Here is a 24,258-nt window from a genome sequence, read left to right as displayed (position 1 = left end):
TTAAGGGTTTTAAGGCGATTCTTTCACGAGACCTTACCAACTGCCTAATCCACTTTACATAAATGTTTCATACCCCAATTAGTCATTTAAGGTCCTTAACCAAGGTTTCAAAGTAAGGCGAGGGGTAATGGTTCGGTCGCGAAACGCCGTTACTTAAAACAGTCGTTTCTCCTAAACCGTACATCAGATTCAAACGAACCACATATCAAAACGAAGCTCGTAAAATGAACTATCTAATCATGGCAATGGTCAAAACCTAACAGGGAGTTCTCATGTCCTGATGTTAAGAGCAAAAACAGTCTAAAGTAAATCGGACATTACGACGGCTATGTTTACGCGATTTCCCAAATTTTTACCATTTCAAATCATATCAATCCAACTACCAATCAACAACAACTCAAGATACACATCAATGCTACTGATTTCAGTCATAATAAGCTCAAGGATCTCAATCCAATCATATATTATAACATCTCCAAATTCAACTAAACTACTTAACAATTAAGCTTGAATCATGCTTATCATTCAAATTACTACTCATCCATCCAAACCATCTCCAAACTTCAACATTCAAACTTATTACTAAAGGGTGTGAATATTTATACCTTTCTTGGAGGGTGGAAAGTTACTAGGAAGCCTTATGGAGCCTCCTACAAGCTTGATCTTTCCAAAGAAATCAAGAACACAAAGTTAGGCTTTAAAGTTTCTAAATATTCGATTGAAAGAACTGTAAAAATGAGGGTCTTACCATGCTTATTTGGATGATACTTGTGAATAAGAGTTGTAGGCCATCTTAATACCTTTCCAACGAGCTATAGGACACAACATTTGAGTGAGTATTGAAGGAGATATGGCAGTTTGAAGTTGCTATGTTTATTTTGGCCGAGAGCTTGATGCAGAAAAGGGAAGAGCTTTTGTGTTTTTTTTGAGATTTGTTTTGATTTGCCTTGGTTGGTTGACTTTGTTTTGTTTTAATCATTTTTAACCATGAAAAATTGTGTGGTTATAAATCAACCACACTTCTTTCCCTTATGTCATGCTTTGGTCATCATGTGATGTCACCCTCCACACTTGTCCTCTTCTTGTTGGTTTGATGACATCATCAACCCTAACCTCCTTGATTAACTCTTAATTGCTTGCATAATGACCGCTGATCTATTATACGGTTCGCTTAACTTTCGTTTCCATTTATCGTTTGAGGGATCAATACCCGGGATCTTATTACTTAGGTTTCTTTAACCTTTCTCAATACATTATATTCCTTTCATGATCCTCTCTTTTAATCCTTGAATTTAAATCCTTTTTATTCTGTTACCTTATACTCAATTCTTTCTGTATCTGGTAGATTTTCGGGAAAAATCAAAGTGTTCGAATTAGGATTCTGACGATCTTTACATACACTTATTTATCATATAGAGTACTAATAATATCCCAGAAGATCAATAAAAGAGCCCCTACATAGTGTGGCATGAAAAGTTTTCTTATTCAGCATAATCAGCAAAACATTGTTCATAAGGGTTTCAAAAATTCGAAAAATTGGGGTTATTACAAAACTCCTTACCTCTGTGGGTATGGTTGGCCTTTCCCAATTTGAGACCGCCTCTATCTTAGAGGGGTCGACCAATACTCCTTCTTTATTGATCACATGTCCTAAAAACTGTACTTCATTCTGCCAGAATTCACACTTCAAAAATTTGGTAAATAACTGTTCCTCTCTGAGTATTCCTAGAGCTATCCTCAAATGCTCTGCATGTTCTGCCTCGGTCCTTGAGTAGAATATAATATCATCGATAAAAACTATCACATACTTTTCCAAGTACTTCTTGAATACTCTGTTCATTAAATCCATGAAAGCCGCTGGGGCGTTGGTTAATCCAAAGGACATTACCAAGAACTCATAGTGCCCATACCTGGTACGGAACGTAGTCTTGGAAATATCTTCGGGTTTAATCTTTAGTTGGTGATATCCAATTCTCAGGTCAATCTTGGAGAAGTAAACAACATCCTTTAGTTGATCAAACAGATCGTCTATTCTGGGTAACGGGTACCTGTTCTTTATGGTTAACTTGTTCAACTCTCGGTAGTCGATGCACAGCCTCATGCTCCCATCTTTCTTCTTAACAAATAATACTGGTGCTCCTCATGGAGACACACTGGGTCTTATCATACCCTTATCCAAAAGCTCTTGTAATTGGGTAGCCAATTCCTTCATTTACAATGGGGCTAATCGGTAAGGTGCCTTTGAAACTGGCGTCGTTCCTGGGGCCACCTCAATAGCAAATTCAATCACTCTATCGGGTGGTAATCCCGGAAGGTCTTGTGGAAATACATCTTCAAATTTGTTGACTACCGGAATATCTTGCAAGTTGGGCACCTCCTTCTGCGTGTCCACCACATAGGCTAGGTAAGCCTCATTTCCTTTTTGTAGCATCTTATTGGCCTGGGCCATGGTCAAAAATTTCTGCGTCTGCCTCTTTCCTCTAATTATGACTTCTTTCTTCCCTGGGATATTCAACTTAACTTTCTTCCCCTTATAGTCTATCTGAGCATCATTGCTAGATAGCCAGTCCATTCCAAAAATTACATCAAACTCCCCTAATTTGAAAGGAATCAGATCAACACTAAAAGATTGTTCCCCTATGCCTAACTCACAGGCGGGGTGAATCTGGTTAACAGGAATAATTTCATGGTTGGCTATTTCAACTTGTAAGGGTTCTATCAAGGGTTCAGCCTTAAGACTAACTTTTCCGGATTGTCAGGTATGTGGGAAGAAGCATGGGGGAGTTTGTAATAAGTTGAATGTGGTATGTTTCAAATGTAACCAGAAAGGGCACTATTCGAGGGAGTGCCGAAATCAGCCAGCAAGGGAGCCAGCAAACAAGGATCAGCCTATTCGGAATCCAGCAGTAAAGGTTCCAGCCATTGGATTTACGTATTTTAAATGTGGGAAGCCAGGACATATGGTCGGGGATTGCAAGACACCATCCCTAGTCAGTAATATATTAAGGATCATGGGATCTACCCCAACAGTGAATGAGACTCCAAGGGCTAGAGTTTTTGATATGTCTGTGAAAGATGCTATCCAGGATACGGATGTCGTGGCAGGCACACTTAATGTGAATTCTTTATGTGCTAAAGTGTTAATAGATTCGGGAGCAACCGATCGTTTGTTTCACAAGATTTTGTTAGTAAGTTAAATTGTCCAGTTGAGTGTTTAAATGAAATAATGATTGTGGAATTAGCAAATCAAGAACGTGTATCTGCTAATCAAGTTTGTGGGAATTGTGAGATTGAGATTTCTGGTAGTAAGTTTTACGTAGATTTGATACCATTTACGTTAGGGGAGTTTGACGTTATATTAGGAATGGATTGGTTATCTATGCACGATGCCCAGATAGATTGTCGCAATAAGAAGGTAATGGTGAAAATGCCAGACGAAAAGATAGTAACGTTCAAGGGACAGAAGCAAGTAAAGAAGGTCTTAACAATGATTCAAGCTAAGAAGTTATTACGGCAAGGATGCGAGCATTTTATAGCATATGTGATTGACAGAAGTCAAGAACCAACAAAACTTGAAGATATTCCAATTGTGAATGAAATTCCAGACGTGTTTCCCGACGAGTTACCAGGACTTCCTCCAGATAGAGAAATTGAATTTGCGATCGACTTAGCACCTGGAACAGAACCAGTATCCAAGGCCTCGTACATAATGGCGCCTGTTGAGATGAAAGAGCTAGCAAAGCAGTTGCAGGAGTTGTTAGAGAAAGGAGTAATCAGACCCAGTGTATCCCCGTGGGGAGCCCCGGTATTATTCATCAAGAAGAAAGATGGAAGCATGAGACTGTGCATCGACTATAGGGAGCTCAACAAGCTGACAATCAAGAACAAGTATCCGTTACCCAGAATTGATGATTTGTTTGACCAGTTGAAGGGAGCCAAGTACTTCTCCAAAATTGATTTAAGATCAGGATATCATCAACTGAAGATCAAGCCAGAAGATATACAAAAGACAGCTTTTAGAACAAGGTATGGACATTACGAATTTTTAGTGATGTCTTTTGGGTTGACCAATGCCGCGGCAGCATTTATGGACCTGATGAACAGAATTTTCAAGGAGTATTTGGATAAGTTTGTTATTGTGTTTATAGACGATATTTTAATTTATTCAAAAATGGAAGAGCATCATGCAGAACATTTGAGGACAACTTTGGAGATTTTAAGGGAAAAGAAGTTATATGCTAAATTCTCGAAGTGTGAGTTTTGGCTACAGGAAGTTCAGTTCTTAGGACACATAGTCAGTAACGAAGGGATCAAAGTGGACCCGGCAAAGATCGAGGCAATTACGAATTGGGAGAGACCAAGAACACCCACTGAGGTAAGAAGTTTCTTGGGATTGGAAGGATATTATCGACGATTCGTTCAGAATTTCTCAAGGATTGCAACACCATTGACAAAGCTTACACGAAAGAATGAAAAGTTTATATGGAACGACAAGTGTGAAGGAAGTTTTCAGGAGTTGAAGCGGAGATTAATCACAGCACCTGTTTTGTCACTTCCAGACGATCAAGGGAATTTCGTAATTTATAGCGATGCTTCTCACAAAGGACTAGGATATGTTTTAATGCAGCACGAAAAGGTGATTGCGTATGCGTCAAGGCAATTGAAACCACACGAACAAAAGTATCCTACTCATGATTTGGAGCTAGCAGCCATAGTTTTTGCTTTGAAGATTTGGAGACATTATAGGTATGGAGAAAAGTGTGATATTTTCACGGATCACAAAAGCTTAAAAGTACATATTCACACAGAAGGAACTTAATATGAGGCAAATGAGATGGTTAGAGTTGATCAAAGACTATGATTGCTCGATTAATTATCATCCCGGTAAGGCTAACGTTGTGGCAGACGCATTGCGTCGGAAGGAAAGCTTGAATGTGTTATCGGTACCTGAAGATATATATAAGGAATTTCAGAAATTGGAATTGGAAGTTAGAGTTTACAAGCCTGAGGAAGCGAAAGTATACAGTATGACTTTTCAACCAGAGTTATTGGAGAAAATAAAGAAATGTCAGGAAGATGTAATGGATCAAGATATAAATCGTTTGGTAGGTGAAGAGTTATGCACACAAAAGGATGATCAAGGTATTTTGAGGTTCTCATCTAGAATTTGGATTCCACCACTAACGGAGCTGAAAAATGAAATTTTACAAGAGGCACATAGTTCAAGATATTCCATCCATCCAAGGAGTACCAAAATGTACAAAGATTTAAAGAAGAATTATTGGTGGCCATACATGAAGAGGAAAACTGCGGAATGGATTAGCAAATGTTATACCTGTCAGAGAGTTAAAGCAGAGCATCAGAGACCAAGTGGATTGTTACAGCCATTGGAGATTCCAGAGTGGAAGTGGGAACATATTGCCATGGATTTCATAGTTGGATTACCAAGGACAAGGGCTAATCATGATGCCATTTGGGTTATAGTGGATAGACTTACCAAGTCAGCTCATTTTCTGCCTATAAATGAAAAAATTTCGCTCGACAAGTTGGTCCATATATACTTGAAGAAAATTGTAGTTCGTCATGGACTTCCTGTGTCTATTGTATCTGATCGAGACCCAAGGTTTAATTCAAGATTTTGGAAGAGTTTTCAAGAATGTTTGGGAACAAGACTGAATATGAGTACGGCCTATCACCCCCAGACGGATGGCCAAAGTGAAAGAACGATCCAGACAATCAAGGACATGTTACGTGTTTGTGCTATTGACTTTAAGGGAAGTTGGGATGAACATTTACCTTTGGTAGAGTTTGCTTACAACAATAGTTAGCATGCCAGCATTGGGATGCCACCCTATGAAGCCCTTTATGGACGCAAATGTAGATCTCCAATATATTGGGACGAAGTAGGAGAACGCAAGATACTTGGACCTGAACTGGTACAGTAGACAAAGGAAATTGTTGAAATTATCCAGAAGAGATTGATAGCCGCACAAGATCGTCAGAGGAAATATGCAGATCAGTCAAGGAAAGACATGGAATTTGAAGAAGGAAGCTTGGTATTACTGAAAGTATCACCATGGAAAGGACTAACGAGGTTTGGGAAGAAAGGGAAGCTAAACCCAAGATATGTCGGACCTTTTGAGATCCTAAAGCGCGTTGGCAAAGTAGCTTATGAGTTAGCGTTACCACCGCACATGGAGCACATTCACAAAGTTTTTCATATATCAATGCTCAAGAAATATAATCCAGACTCCAGGCATGTAATAGAATATGAGCTAATAGAGCTTCAGGCAGATTTATCATATGTAGAGAGTCCGATAGAGATTCTAGAGGAGAGAGAGAAAGTATTGAGAAATAAAGTGGTAAAGTTAGTAAGAGTATTGTGAAGAAACCCAAAGGTTGAAGAGTCAACCTGGGAGTTAGAAAATGATATGAGAGAAAAGTACCCTCATTTGTTTTCTTAGGAGATTCTGAGGACAGAATCCTTTTAAGGAGGGAAAGATGTAATATCCGGGATATATCGTGTGATTATTTTGCTATTAAATAATTATTATGTGTGTTCAGTATCTATTCTGTGAGTTAATTGTTAAATATTATCCGTACTTGGATATTCAAAAATAATATTAATTGAGTATTTTAATTTTTATATGTCCAAAATAAAACATAGATAATTGTCATATCTTCCTAATTATTTTTATGTTGATTTATGGATTTATAAGAATCATATGAACTTTCTAAAATCTTTTTCTGAGTATTTAAAACCTATTTTATAAAAACGGGAACCAACCGACGTCACCCGTTGTTACGTTTTTGGAACCCGAAACTCTTCCGAAAGCTCCTTCCTAACCTAATTATAATATTCCGAGCATATTCCATGTTTCGACTTTTTCGATCCGGCGTACGGTTTGTTATGCGCGGGTCCCGGCGCAACATTTTTGATACACTATTCGTTCCGATAAATCAATAAAACCCGTATTTTCGATAAACGGGAGCTTTTTATTAAACTATCCCAATTATCACTTCGTAGTACGTGTAACCAGACGCTGAGACCAAGACCGCAGTACAAATTGTACTGGTTTGGATAATTATCCCGAAAACCGATACCGTATAGATCAGTTTTTATAAATAAACGTACCGTTTTATATCCGGAATGATCCAACGGGATACTAATTTTCCGTAATTATAAATAGCCTTTTACCGTATTTTATTTCGTATCAAAATCATTTGCAGATAGTTAATTTTATAATTTTCTGAGAAAAACCCTAATTACATAAACTGTTCTAAGAATCAAACAGCAAAACAAAGGCGTTAGTGATCTCTGTTTTCAAAGCTTGAGTAACCAAAACGAAGGATTTGAAGTGTTCTACCAGATTATGAGCTTCGTTTTACTGCAGAAATCAAGGTTTATTTTCTATAATTTTATTTAATTTCGAATTAAATTTATTAAAAATATGAATTTTTGTTCAGATGATTGTTTGTATGATTTGATGATTGCATATTGTAGGGCTTGTTTTCCTGATGATTTTGATATATTATACGTCTGATTTAGAGTTCAATAACATGCTCAAAAGTGGGTTTAATTTTCGAATTTCAAAATTAGGGTTTATAACCCGTATGAATGTTCTTAATTGAAATTTGGGGGTTTCTTATTCTGGAATAGATTGATGTTGTGATATAGTGGATTGTATTCTCTGTGAAATTTGCAATTTAGTCGTATAAGTTTCATGAATCACCGAGGTCTGTAGAGAAGGGAGTTGTCTTTTGAAATTTTCCGAAGTTCGCCGGAAACTGGCAAACTTCACGGCCAAATTCCGGCCAACTCAGGGATGATTAGAGCGATTTGTTGGCATGGTTGAATTCCTGGTAAAGTATAGATGTGATCTGGAGGTGTTGATGGGCTGAGGTCGCCGGGAACGTGTTCTCCGGCCACCCCTGTATTTTCCGGCGACGGGTCTGGAAAATTATAGTTTAGTACCTATAGTTTTGAAAACGATGCAGTTTGGTCCTTGAAGTTTCCAGAGTTTGCAAATTTAGGATTCCTGTTTTAAAAATGTTTAAAAATCATATTTCCTATTTATTTTTATTATAATTTTTTTTTTAATTTCTGAAAATTCTAAAATTTAGTATTTTAATTCCGAAAATTATTTTTAATTCAAAAATAAATCTGAATTAATTAGTTAATAATTTCAGTTAATTTCTAATTGATTAATTGGTCAATTAATTCGAAAATTAATTGATTAATTGATTTAATTAATTATTAATTGATTTTAATTAATTACTTAAATAGATTTAATTATTTACAAATGATTTAAAAATTCCGAAAAATAGTTTCGAGCTTTAAAATATTATTCTAAATTATTTTTAAGGCTCGATAATTATTCTAAAATTATTTCGGAGCCAGAATTGGCCAACCGAACCCTGTTTATTAACCCGAAATTGATCCAACGACCCGTTTTAATTTCGAAAAATGTTTTAAAAATAATTTTAAATACCAGAAAGCCTATTTATGACCCGAGACTTCTTTATAAACGATATGTCATTGATTACGTGATGTATTATGTGTTATACGTGACTTGTTGATTGACTATCGGTTTATATATTCGTCGTTTACTTGATTATTGCATAACTTTCAATCCGTTAATTGGATTTGGGTGAAACGAAGGGTAGATAGAAGTATGTGTTGAATAGAATCATTTGAGTTGATTATTGATAGATGCTTATGATATGTGAGCAGAAGAGGCAAGACGTAGGAAAGGAAAACAGGTAGTTGAGGAGTAAGACGATTGTGATTGGAAGCGAGTGCAGGATAGTAAGCTAATACCAGACAAGTGTTCTGAACTTTCTCGAGATATTGTAGTACTTGATAGTCTTGTTGATATTGTAAGTGCTTTGAAGCACTGAAACCCAAACCCTAATTCCAGTTATTGTTCTTGATCCATGAACCTTATTCTTTCTATACCCTTGATTGTTGTATACCCAAACACGAACCTCAAGTATACGATATTTCTCCACAAATTCATACAAACTAAATATTAAACACTGAACCAAATTGCTTACACATTCAAATCTTTGTATTTTATGCTGTGGAAGACCAAATCCTTGAAACCCTGAAACATTGATTCATTTTATCCAATTCTTTCATTACCTAGCATCCAAACTTTAAAAATACTCTGTTGATCCTTATGCAGATTAAAACCATTTCATTATGGAACATCAAATGTTGTTAATGATTTTGGTTATTACTTATTATTGTTTATTCTGTTATTATGTTAGAATTGGATTGTTTTTATAGGACCAGATTCGTGGTCAGACCATATAATGGTCAAGTTAGGCCAATGTGTGCCTTGGATCCAGTAAATAGAGCAGTGTTGTGTGCTTTGCTCGGGTTTAGTGCGTGACTGATCAGCAGCCTAACCTTGGTTTTTAATATGAAAATATAATATCCAATTCTAAATCATAATCCATTATTCACTTGATATTATAATCATGTTCACTTGATGATCATTATTCTCAGTTTTGTCATTGTGACTTGTTGAGCTAGTTAGCTCATTTGTGCGATATTGTTTCTGTTCTTTTCCAGTTAAGAAGGAACCAGTTGGTACCGCGGATCCCTAGTCCCGCGCGAGAGCTAGGGGTTCAGGTTGATTGAGCTGAGCTAGTAGGTTTCTTTTGGGATAATTTAAGTCTGTAAAAGTTTATAATAATGTTTAATACTCACTTTTGAGTTTGGAATAGTTGGGATTTGAACAGTATGTAATATAAGTAGATGTGTGACTTGTGTGTATACTTTAACCTGTTGCAATCCATGGTAGTTGGTAAGTAGGGTCACTGCATATTATGATTATCTTAATTATTGTTATAAGCAGGTTATAAATAAGGCGTGTGTGTAGACCCCAAACTTCTGACCCGGGTTTGGAGGGCGCCACATGTCTAGTCAGAGAAAGGGATGCTATATACAAGTCAACTATCCCAGAAAATTGGCCCTTACTATGGCCTCGACTAACTAGACGACTAGACTACCACATCACTGGTCCTGAATCACACACCGGAGCGGGTCAGCTACCACACTCTTTCCATCGCACGACGGAAAATGTAGTCAGCCTGCCTCCTAGAGATCCTGCCATGCCTGTCCCCCTGGAGTGATCGAAGTCTCGCACGGGCCGTGCGCTCTATCCCATTCAGCTCCCTCCTTAGGGATCGGGGTATGGTAGCTCTAGCCTCATGAGCTCGGGCATGCCTACCAGCCCTCTCCACCTCCAACTCCCTCCTGACCTCATCCAGCCGGGCCTCAGCAACAGCCAATCGAGTCCTCAGTACATCCTGAACATAGCCATGAGCTAACAAAGACTGCTTATGGGCAGGGTCGAGAGGTGGTGAATCCGGAGCTGCTGGGGGTGCCTCCTCGGTCTGCCTAGGCTCGGGAGTATGGGTCTCAGAGCTGTCATCATAGGGTCTCCAAGATAGTGGTGGAGGGGTAGGAGCTCTGACCACCGGGAGTGAGGGTAAAGGGGTACCAGTGTACTCTACCATTGCTCTGACATGCTTCTCAGCTACTAGGACCTCATCCGGGTCCTCCTCATCTGAAATCGCAACAACCTCCGTCTCTGACTCCTCTGAGGGGTCCTCCTCCTCCTCCTCCTCCATCTCAGGCTCCTCCTGATCCTTGGCATCTAGCAGTGCCTCATCATGCTCACGCTCGAACATCTCTGGGTCCTCTATCTCATGTGCCTACACATTAAACGAGCTAAGTTACTATCATGATACATATAAGGGTTCCCGTAAGGGTTTTAACTGTCAGTGCTACTTTAAGTAGTCCGACAATGAACTTGGCAAGAGTTCTTAATATCTTTGTGAGTTTATTATTATATCGTCGCATCATCTCTGAGCTTTATAACGCTTGGGTCTGATACCATTTTTGTAACACCCCCAGATCCGGGATCGGGGATCCGGGTCGTCACGGTCTTTCTTTCCACAATATCACTTAACTTAATTAATAATAAATAACCTCATGCTGTGACCCCACACTAACACACACCACAACACGTTATAGTCTTAGAGATGAAATTGAAATAAGTACAAGTCCTTGAATCCATAATTTAAAAGTTATTACAACCCAAAATGATTACTTGATAAGTTTACAGTTAATTGCCATTATCTACCACAAGTTATAATTATACATAATTGATTCCCAAAAATAGAATGCCTGATCTATAATAGATCTACCTCTGCAGCTATAGCAGCTACAATATCAACGGGAAGATGCGGGACGCTTCCCACGCGCTTGCGCTGGGTCTGCTTGAGTCTGGCCATCTTTCCTAACTGTTGTTGTGTGATGAAGAAATGAAGCAAGAGTGAGCATTACAGCTCGCAAGATAATATATAGTATAAACAATAATGCAAGTATCTAAATGGATAACTTACTAGAAACCTTTATCAAGTGTAAGGTAATTACTTAATGGATATAAGCTTAAAGGAAGATGAAGTTACCAATTACTTCACTATACTTATATCTTTTTGTAAAACTACTTAAACTATCACCGTTCCAAGTATAATAAGTATTCGAAGTTCATCACATAGGTGGGACTACCATATAAGACTTGCATAGATTCGATCTTTGAAATATTATTGAATGAAATGAAGTTACGAGATATTTCTTTAAGTCCCGATATATATATATATATATATATATATATTCATATATATCTCTAATACATTTCCTGAAAACCTCTGTCATGTAAAGTATGAACAGAGTTGCAAAATCCAATGAATTTTGGAAAGAAATAATTTTGGCATAAACCCGATATCTTGCAGATCAGGCAAAGATACCAATAAGTAACCTTTTCTACTAGTAGATGGATGAATCCCCCACCGGTCATCACCCTGGCCGCATTAGGACCTTATGCTGGACTGCCACCCGGCCTCTTACGCGTTGATGGACTGCCACCCAACCACTTACACTTTGATAGACCGTACCCCGGCCTGCCGCTTATGCCGACTCAATTAGATGGACTTACTTCCCGAACGTTGGGTAAGTAATCAATTCATTTATCAAAACAGCAACCTCGTTGCGAATATAAAATACACCACAAAGCCGGATCCCTTAATTTAAAAGCGAGTATTTAAATCCCCTTCGAAAGGAAGATCTTAAATTTGAAAACGAGTTTTGGGATCCGCTCTAACTTTTAAAATCATTTTGAAGACTCGAAAACATTTTTAAGAATGTTTGGAGTAATGATGATTTAATGAAATAAATCAGTCCCGATATATTAGAAAATATCTGAATATTATTATTTAAATAATATTCCCATAAGGATAATCCTTATAAAAATAATTGAAGTATAAGTTTTAAAACTTATACTTGAAATGAATAATAAATAACCAAAGATATACTTATACGACAGTACGATCTTTATTTGAATAATCGAAAATAAGTTTGATTAAAATATTATTCTTTAATAAAATAAAGAATATTATTTAATAAAAGAAGCGGAGTCATAAGTCCTCGAATGAATATTCAAAATAATATTCATTAAATAAAATAAGCAGAGTAATAAGTCCTCGAATGAATATTCAAAATAATATTCATTAAATAAAATAAAGTTATCGAATAAACCTTATTCGATTAATAGTTTTAAAAACTATATCTATATATAAATATATATATATATATATTATACTCGGGAACATCGACTCCCGGTTTAGAAAATGTTCACCTTTGGGTCCCCTATACTAAGGGTATACGCAACTACTGCTTATCTCTAGCATAGGTATTATGCAACTTATAAGCATTTGAATCAACGATTGGATATCAAGATTACGAAACATGCATGCATATATACCATATCAGCATGCTCCAATATATCGCAAGATTTTCTAATAACAATCATGCACTTATCACAAGATAATGCATATGTATATATACATCACAACAACAGTCTAACGGGTAGAAAACTTGCCTGAGCGACTGGGGGTGATAAAAGGCTTGGGACGAGTCTGGTAACCTATAAACAACATATAAGTTGGAATTAAACCAAATTCGCTTAAGAATCTATACTTTAACCAATTAGACCCTAACTTTCGCTTTTGCGCTTAACGATTCACTTAAGTCGCTCGAGTACCCTCGGCTCCACCATTTTTAATAAATTAACCATTAAGAATTTTAAGGCGATTCTTTCGCGAGTACCCTACCAACTTCCTAATCCACTTTACATAATTGTTTCATACCGCAATTAGTCATTTAAGGGCCTTAACCAAGGTTTCAAAGTAAGGCGAGGGGGTAATGGTTCGTTCGCGAAACGCCGTTACTTAAAACAGTCGTTTCTCCTTAACCGTACATCGGATTCAAGTGAACGACATATCAAAATGAAGCTCGTAACATGAACTATCTAATCATGGCAATGGTTAAAACCTAACAGTGAGTTCACGGGTCCTGATGGTAAGAACAAAAGCAGTCTAAGGTAAATTGGGCATTATGACGGCTATGTTTACGCGATTACCAAATTTATACCACTCCAAATCAATCCACAATCAACCCAAAATCATTACTACAGCCAAACTCCATCCATACTTTACTACAACAGCCCCAAAATCTCAAGATTTCCAATTTATACTACTCTCAATCATGAACTAAAAGCTATACTTAAGTTCATTAACCAATAATCAAGATTTACAACTTCAAACTTATTACAAATCCAACCACACTCTAAGTATACAAGAATCATGCTTCTCATGAACCATATCAATCATAAAAACTCTAAATATACAAAAGTAGGGCTAGGGTATGAGATTATACCTTCCTTGTTGAGTAAAAGTAACTAAGGAGCTTGAAATAACCCTTCCTTGTTATGAATTGTTTTTGGCTTGGTTTCTTCCTTTTTGTTTGTTTAATTAAATTGTTACCATGGTAAAAATTGTATGGCTTATAATCAACCAACAAATCCTTACCATTTGGTCATGCTTATGTCATCCACTTATGTCATCTTCCCACACTTGTCTTCTTCTTATTGGTGTGATGACATCATCATACATTAACCTCTTTGATTAACTCCTAATTACTTGGCTAATGATCGCTAATCTGTTATACGGTTCGCTTAACTTTCATTCTCGTTTATCGTTTGAGGGATCACACCCGGGATCTCATTACTTAGGTTCCCTTAAACCTTTCTCAATATTTTATATTCCTTTTATGATCCTCTCTTATAATCCTTGAATTTAAATCCTTGAATTAAAATCCTTTTAATCATGTTACCTTATACTTAATTCTTTCTGTATCTAGTGGGTTTTCGGGAAAAAATCAAAGTGTTCGAATTTGGATTCTGACGACCTTTACATACACTTATATACCATATAGAGTACTAATAAGATCTCAGAATAACAATAAAAGAACCTCTACAATGTGTGGCATGAAAAGTTTTCTTATTCAGCATAATCAGCAAAATCACTATTCATAAGGGTTACAAAAAGTCCAAAATTTTGGGGGTATTACAAATGCTGTCAAGGTATTCTGGATCTGTAGCTTCCAGAAACATAGCCATCTTCACTTTCCATATGGGATACTCAGAAGGTCTCAGTATGGGAACCCTAATAGTCTCATATCGACTGTGGGTTTGAGTGTTTTGAGTATCTTGAGTTTTGGTGGGCTTAGTCGGGGTTTGTGTTTCTTCAGACATGATTGTTATTTGGATCTTTACTGTTTGTGTGTTAACAGAAAAGCTCTGCTACCACTTGATAGGTCACACAACACTATAGAAGGGGGTTGAATATAGTGTTTATACAATCAAATCAATTTCAACACAAGTATGTAACAAAGATCAAGTATATTCAAATAAACTCTGTTACAATAGAACTGTTGTTCTCTCTCAGTGATGAACAATATCACTAAGAGCTGCTAGGTTACAATGTATAATCTTCTCGATAATGATAACACATTTAGTGTAAACCCTAAGTCTGTGTTTATATAGTACACAGTTACAAGATATAAATATCACTAAGAGCTGCTAGGTTACAATATATAATCTTCTCGATAATGATAACACATTTAGTGTAAACCTTAAGTCTGTGTTTATATAGTACACAGTTACAAGATATATTCTAATTGATATGGAATATAATTCTGTCTCCTAAAATATATCAATCAGATATCTTTTACAAGTTTTCTAGTCCTCTAACTCTTCATGCGTATCTTCTTCTATTTTAGTCCAGATCTTCTCCTGTAAATTAGCTGCATTCCTTATCTGAAGTCTTCCCGCACTTAAGTACTGATATATATCTTCTGACGCCTTAAATTCTGATATTAAGTTCTTACTTCAGTAAGTTCTGATTTCAGTAAGTCCTGATATGTCCTGTTATTAAGTTTTGAAAACTAAACATAAATCAGATTAGACATGACATCTCAAATATATCTAACATTGGTATTTGAATTTAAACTAAAGATAGAAGTTTTTAAATCTTTCTAATTTATGTTATCTTTAGTTTAAACGTGTTTCTAGATTATCTTAACGTTTGAATTAAAACAAGCTAACCGTGAGAGTTGGTCAAAATTGGAAGTTGTGTTGTTTATTCGAAAGTTAGCTTAATCTATAAATACACTTGGGTATACTTGTTTTAGATGTTTATCCACGAAGTATACGCCATACCATCTGAGAAAATATAACTTGCATTCATCGAATATTCCTTTTCTAAACTCTAATTTACTCACGTATATCTATATACATAGAGTTCAAAGTTTCAGTTGTAATTTCTATTAAAACTTGTATTATTCAAGGTGTAAACATTTGTTGCTGAGTAGTTGACTTTGGATTACAAGGGTTCAAGGAGTTAGATTGCTAGATAATGTAATACAGGTTTGATATAGAGCTTAGAGGGAAATTCACTCAAGGGAACATGTGTTATTAGCAAGCTATTATCAGGAACAAGGGATAAAGGGAGATATATTATTGAATCTTGTTATTTGTATAATTTCAGTGATTAATAATATATTCTCTTACCAAGTTGGTAAGAGATCAGGACGTAAACCATTAGACATAGGGGTCGAACCTGGATAAAACTCTATGTGTTATTTACTTGTTGTTATATATTTTCTGTATTGCATATCAAGTATCAGCTTATTGACAGTATATATTCGAACTTAACAGCAAGCTGTATGACAGTTTGGTAAATATTCGGTAACACACTAAAATTTATATTAGTTAGCCATAACACCTATTCACCCCCTATAGGTGTAGAATTTTACTTGGTATCAAAGCTTTGGTACACCAACATTTCTGTAACAAGAAAAGTATTTATCAAATGGATGACTTATTTCTAGAAAAAGGCTGATTTGAGAACTCCTATTCTCACAGGAGCTGACAATTACAACTGGCGGAAAGGTCAAATGGAAACACACTTATCCAGAGATCCATTTATCTTAAGGGTTGTTCAGAAAGGACCATATGAGTTCAAAGATGACAAAGGGAGGGTAAAAGATGTTGATGCACTAACTTTTGACGATCTGTTAAAGATTGGCTACAATGGAAAAGCTAGGAGCATGCTTATCATGGGTCTAAATCAAGCTGAATATGATAAAATATCTTCTCTCAAGGCTGCAAATGAGATCTGGAATATTCTTGAAATATATCCTGAAGGATCTAAAGCATTGAAAAAGTGAAGTTTAGTGCTCTAATGAATGATTTCAGAAACTTCAAGCTTGAAGATGGTGAAACTATCAATGAAGCTCAAACAAGGTTTCAGAATATAATCAATGGTCTACAAATATTGGGAAAGAAGATTCCACAAGAAGAAATTAACATACAGTACTTAGCTCGGTTCCATTTAGCTATCAAACCAAGACTACAGCTTTGGACTCTGCTGTAAATGGTGATACAATGGATCATCTTACTATCTTTGCTGATCTGGAACAATTTGAGACTAGAATTAAAGCTAGTAAATCTGAACGTGTCAAGATACCAACTAAGAAAATGAAGAATCACCTCTGTACTCTTCTGTTAGCAAGATAGAATCAGATGAGGACTCAGAATCAGATAAAGAAATGGCTCCCATGTCCAGGAAAATCAAGAAATTCATTGAAAAGAAGAACATAATGAAGAGAGACAAAGGAAAAACTTTTGGTGCAAAGAAAGATTCAAAATCTGATACATGTTATGAATGTGGCAAGAAAGGACACTTCAATGGAGATTGCTACAAGGTGAAAAACAAGTTAAAGGAGCCTAAGTAGCCAGCTGATTTTAGAGATAAGAGGAAATCCAAGGCACTTTTGACTTAGAGTTATGATGAAGATTCATATTTTGACGAGTCAAGTAAAGAGATGGTTAATTTAGCTCTTGTTGAACTTGAAGAATCCTGTGAAACATATTACAATGGTTCAGAATCAAGTAGTGAGGTAAATTCTATTAGTTTTGAATTTTTTTTAGATGAACTAACCATGCAGGACAAAAATAGTCAATCTATGATTAAGCTCATGAATTTAAAGAATGAGAATTATGAGTTAGAACAATAAAATATTCATCTTCGAAAAGTCATCTCAGATTTAATGGATTTCAAATCATTGTTGGAATGATAACAAATCTCAAGGAACAGATTGTTCAACTTGAAGGAAACAACAAGCAAATTCCGAGAAAGAATGACACACTCACAAAAGAACTCAGTTAGCTGAGAACTGATCTTAAAGCTAGAATTGCATATTTGGAAGAAATCAAATTTAGCAAATCAGCAAGCTTAATTGAGATATCTAAACAAGCTGAGAAGATCAAGGAACTGGAAGATGAAATCAAATTTTTTTAGAAAGAAATGGGAAAGTTGTTCAAGGAGAAGAAATACTCAAAATCCATGATGAAACAAACTCAAGTTCCATTTGACAAATGTGGTCTTAGAATGGCTTTTACATCAAAGGATCAATCTCTGAAGTATGAAGACAAAAATGGTATTCCATATGACTATGCTATGCCCTGGAAAGTTTGCAAACAATGTCTTTGATAATCTTATCAGCAAGCTTACAAATTTTTTTAGGATATATCAAAATTGTAAATTTCAAGGAAATGGATAGGAATGAGTTTTTTTAAGGACTCTACTATATATTTTATGTGTTTAAATATATTAAAGCTCCTCGGATGTTCAAACTCTTTTCAAAAAGCTATTTGCTATTTTCTAGGAAGTTGTTAACAAACGTTTTTATCCTAACAACTTCTTATCCGATTGGTATTTGAATTTAAACTAAAGATAGAAGTTTTAAAATCTTTATAATCTATCTTATCTTTAGTTTATGTTAGATATATTTGAGATGTCATGTCTAATAAGATTTGTGTTTAGTTTTCAGAACTTAACAACAGGATAAATCAGGACTTACTGAAATCAGGACTTAATGGAAGTCAGAACTTAATATCAGAACTTAAGGTCATATCAAAACTTAAACGCGGGAAGACTTTCATATAAGGAAGGAAGTTGATTTGCAGTAGAAGATCGAGACTAAAACAAAAGAAGATATGCATGAAAAGAGTTAGAAGACTGGAAGACTTGTAGAAGATATCTGATTGATATTTTTTGGAGACAGAATTATATTCCATATCAATTAGAAGTTATCTTGTAACTGTATACTATATAAACACAGACTTAGGGTTTACACTATACGTGTTATCATTATCGAGAAGATTATACATTGTAACCTAGCAGCTCTTAGTGATATTTGTTCATCACTGAGAGAGAACAATAATTCTTATTGTAACAGAGTTTATTCAATATACTTGATCTTTGTTACATACTTGTGTTAAATCGATTTGATTGTATAAACATTGTATTCAACCCCCTTCTACAATGTTGTGTGACCTAAAAATTGGTATCAGAGCTTATCTGTTAACACACATATAGTAAAGATCCAAACAATCATGTCTGAAGAAGCACAAACTCCAACCAAACCCACCAAAACCCAAGAAACTTAAAACACTCAAACCCACAGTCGATATGAGACTATTAGGGTTCCCATACTGAGATCTTCTGAGTATCCCATATGAAAAGTGAAGATGGCTATGTTTCTGGAAGCTACAGATCCAGAATACCTTGACAGAATTAATGAAGGACCACATAAGCCTACCAAGCTCTCTGTTGTAGTTGCTAATCAACCAGAAAAGACCATACCATAGGAGAAAGGTGAGTGCACAGCTGAAAACATCTCATCTATTGCCTAGGATGCAAGGATAAGGCATTTGCTGCATAGTGCCATTGATAATGTCATGTCAAACAAGGTAATTCATTGCAAGACTGCAAATGAGATATGGGATGCTTTGGAGACAAGATGCCAGGCAACCAAGAAGAACAAGAAGACTATACTCACTCAAGAGTATGAGCACTTTGACTCAAAATATGATGAGTCATTAACTGATTTATATGACAGGTTTGCCAAACTCTTGAATGATCTATCACTGGTAGACAAGGAATATGATCTTGAAGATTCAAATCTAAAATTCCTTTTAGCTCTTCCTGAAAATTGGGATTTGAAGTCTACTACCATAAGAGACAACTATGACCTTACTGAAACTACTCTTGATGATATTTATGGTATGCTCAAGACTCATGAACTTGAGATGGATCAAAGGAGCAAGAGGCATGGAAGAAAGTCAAGGACAATTATTCTTAAAGCTGAGGAGGAATCTCCTAAAGTTGTTACCTCAAAGAGGGGCAAAGGAAAGGCTCTCATCATAAAGTCTGATTCAGAGTCATCATATTCTGATGATGATGATTCAGAAACTGAAAGTTTACCTGAAATGGATGCTGATGAAGAGATGATGAAATTGTGTGCTCTTATGGTGAAGGGTATCACAAAGATAGCCTACAGGAAATTCAGAAAAGGCAAGAAGTTTTCAAGGAAAAGTGGAAGTTCTGATAAGAAAGGATTTAGAAAGTCTGAAGGTAAAGGAAAGTCTGACAGAGGAGACAACTCAAATGTCAAATACTAAAATTGTGATGAAAGAAGCCACATATCTCCTGACTGCAAGAAAGGAAAAAGTGACAAAGGCAAGGCACTTGTCACAAAGAATAAAAGCTAGACAGACACCTCAGATTCTGAACATGAGGTGAGCTATGCCTTGATGGAAAATGCTAATGGCAGTTTCGAAACTGCTGAATTAAAGGTACCTTAAAAAACCTATGTTTTTCATACTGATGATATTACTGAGTTGAGATTATAGCTTAAAACCATGTTCATTAGCTATAGAGATCAGACTTTAACATGTGAAAGATTAACATCTGAAAATCTTGCTTTTAAAAATAGGAATGACTATTTAGAAAAGGAGTTAGTTTTTCTTCATCAAACTAAGAAAAAAAGATACGAGGCTTTGTATGTTAGAGATGAAGTGTTAAAATAGAATGAATCTCTAAAAGCTGACTTAAAAAAGGAAAGAGAGATTATCAGAACTTGGAGTAACTCTGGCAGAACAACTCATAATTTACTAAGTAGTGGAAACTGGAAAGAGGGCTTAGGTTATGGAGATGATAAAAGTGAGAAAGGAACTGAACAAATTGAGCCAATTATTGTTAAACAGACTGCTAAGCCAAAGGTAAATCCTGTTAAGTTTGTAGCAAAAACTATAAAGTCTGATTCTGAAAAGATGAACGAGTCTAGGACAGAATTAAAGGAAAAGTCAACTTCTGACAAATTAGAACATGATAAACTAGCTGAAGTAAACATAGGCTTAATGACTAAAAAGCAGCTTAAGCATAAGCTGAAAGAGATTAGGAATGTCAACAAGGTAAAGAAAGCTAAGAAAAATAGGAATAGAAAGGAAGGTGTGAATAAAAGCAATAATTATATGCCTGTTCGTAATGCTCCTAGAAAGATATGTTATACTTGTGGAAACTCTAACCATCTTGCTTCTTTTTGCAGGAAAAATAAAGATATAAACTCTTTACCTCCTAAATCAGGAGTTAAGAGTCAGTCTGTTAGGTTTAAGCCGCAAAATCCTTATTTTCGTTGTGGTAGTTTATGGCATTCCATTTATACTTGTAAGGAATATCATAGTTTATATTATGATTATTATCAAATAAAACCTTCTTTAAAGAAAGTTAGAATTATTCCTTCTAGTGTAAAGTCAGATGCAAAGTCTGATATAAATTTTAATAAACAGCATGTTAGCATAAACTCCGAAACTAAATCCGCTGCAAATGCAAACAAACTTAAAAAGGCCAAAGGATCCAAGCAATTATGGGTCCTTAAAACTAACCAATAGTGGTCTTTGTGATTGCAGGGTAACAGGAAAAATATCCTAGTGATGGACAGTGGATGTTTAGAACATATGACTGGAAATAAAGCCCCGCCATCAGACTTTGTGGAGAAAGCTGGCCCAGGAGTTTCTTATGGAGATGGCAACATGGAAAAACTCTGGGATATGGTAATATCAATCTTGGGAATGTCATCATTGAAACTGTAGCTTTTGTCTCAGGACTTAAACAAAATCTGCTAAGTGTGAGTTAAATCTGTGATAGAGGTTATCATGTGGATTTCTTTAAAGAACATTGTGAAGTTGTAAGCAATTCTACAGGAAAGGTGGTTCTAAAAGGTTACAGGCATGGTAACATTTATGAGGCCAGACTTTCAACAAGTTCTGATGGTTTTGCATTCTGTCTATTGAGTAGACCATCAATTGAAGAAAGCTGGAATTGGCACAAAAGACTCTCTCACTTAAACTTCAACATCATAAATGAACTAGTAAAGAAAGATCTTGTGAGAGGACTGCCAAAATCGGTATTTGCTCGTGATGGCCTTTGTGATTCATGTCAAAAGGCAAAACAAAGAAAATCCTCATTAAAGAGCAAAACTGAATCTTTAATTCTTGAGCCTTATTATCTAATGCATGTTGATCTATTTGGTCCAGTCAATGTCATGTCGATTGCAAAGAAGAAATATGTTATGGTTATAGTGGATGAGTTCACAAGATACACTTGGGTGTATTTCATGCACAAAAAGAATCAAACTGCATCTACTCTAACTGATCATGTCAAACAGCTGGATAAATTGGTCAAAGATTCTGCTAAAATAATAAAAAGTGATAATGGCACTGAGTTTAAGAATTCAATCATGGAACAGTTCTGCAAAGAGAATGGAATCAAACACGAATTTTCTGCACCTGGAACTCCACAGCAAAATGGAGTTGTACAAAGAAAGAACAAGACTCTCATTGAAGCTGCACGAACTATTCTTGATGAAGCAAAGCTACCAACCTACTTTTGGGTTGAAGCTATGCAGACTGCATGTTTTACACAGAATGTTACACTCATAAACAACCATGACAGAACACCATATGAGATGGTGAAGAAAAAGAAGCCAAATCTGAAATACTTTCATGTATTTGGTTGTAAGTGTTTTGTTCTTAAGACTCATCCTGAACAGCTGTCAAAATTTGATTTAAAAGCTGATGAAGGAATTTTTGTTGGATATCCACTTTCCACAAAAGCCTTCAGAGTCTACAATTTAAGAACAAGGGTTGTCATGGAATCTATCAATGTATCTTTTGATGATAAGAAGATTACTGGACTTGAAGATTTCAATGATCATGATCAGCTGAGATTTGAAAATGAAGATTTAAGTTCTGATTCTGCAAATTCTGATGGCTTAAATCCTGATCCTGTAAGTTCTGACGGGTTAAATTCTGATGTCATTGAAACTGTGGTAACTACTCCAAGGGAAAATGCACATGTCCAGGGAAGCAAGCTGAAGATCCTAGCACAACTCAAGACTCTCAAGAAGCATCAGAACCTGTCACTGGCTCTTCAAGTTCTGATTCATCAAGTTCTGATGAGCCAAGTTCTGATAATTCTGGAAACTCTGATTCTTCAAATCCTGAAGGATCCAACTCAAATTTTGAAGTCTCAGAGAGCATAACTACAGGGGGAGCATCAGAAAATGCTGATAGAGATAACATGGATCATGGGGGAGGATCCAGTTCTAAAAATCAACTTCCATCTGCAAGGAAGTGGACCAAATCACATACACCTGACTTAATTATTCGAGATCCTAAAGCAGGTGTCAGAACTAGAACTGCAACAGCAAATGAATGTCTCGTCATTCTTTTCTATCTCAGACTGAACCAAAGAAAGTGGAAGAAGCTCTTCAAGATGGTAATTGGGTGCAAACAATGCAGGAAGAGTTAAATGAATTTGAAAGAAATAAAGTCTGGACCCTAGTGCCAAGACTAAAGAACAGATCAATTGTTGGCACAAAATGGGTGTTCAGAAACAAAACTGGCAGTGATGGCAAAATTACAAGGAACAAAGCAAGGCTGGTTGCTAAAGGTTACTCTCAAAAGGAGGGTATTGATTATGATGAAACATTTGCACCAGTTGCTAGATTGGAAGCCATAATAATCTTTTTGGCTTATGCTGCTCACAAAAAGTTTAAAGTCTTTTAAATGGATGTGAAAAGTGCTTTTCTCAATGGAGAATTGGAAGAAGAGGTATATATTGAACAACCTCCAGGATTTGAAGACTCAAAATTTCCAAATCATGTCAACAGATTAGACAAAGCACTTTATGGCCTTAAGCAAGCTCCAAGAGCATGGTATGATACATTAGCTCAATTCCTTCTGGAAAGTGGATTTCACAGATGTACAATTGATAAAACACTGTTCTACCTCAACCATGGAAAGGACTAACTTTTGGTACAGATATATGTTGATGAGATCATATTTAGTTCTATAAATGCCAAACTCTGTGAAAGATTTGCAAAGCTAATGCAGTCAAGATATCAAATGAGTATGATGGGAGAACTTAGTTAATTTTTGGGACTTCAAGTCAAGCAAAATGAAGAAGGTACTTTTATCAATAAATCCAAGTACACCAGAAATTTACTGAAAAAATTTGGAATGCAGGACTGTTCAACTGCATCCACTCCCATTGCCACTACAACCAAGTTAGATAAAGATACTGGTTCATCAGTAGATATTACTAACTACAGAGGTATGATCGGCTCTTTAAACTATTTAACTGCAAGTAGACCTGATATCATGTATGCTACCTGTCTTTGTGCAAGATTTTAGGCTGATCCAAGAGAACCTCATCTAATAGCTGTGAAAAGAATTTTCAAGTACCTCAAGGGTACAGCTGATCTAGGATTGTGGTATCTTAGAAAATCAGATTTTAAGCTAATAGGTTACACATATGCAAATTTTGCAGGATGCAAAATAGACAGGAAAAGCACTAGTGGAAGCTGCCAATTTCTTGGAGGCAGATTGGTTTCTTGGTTTAGTAAAAAACATAAATCAATTTCCACATCAACTG

This window comes from Apium graveolens, chromosome 6, assembly GCF_009905375.1.
Source record: "Apium graveolens cultivar Ventura chromosome 6, ASM990537v1, whole genome shotgun sequence".
Taxonomy (NCBI): Eukaryota; Viridiplantae; Streptophyta; class Magnoliopsida; order Apiales; family Apiaceae; genus Apium; species Apium graveolens.
Note: the sequence above shows the minus strand (reverse complement) of the source record.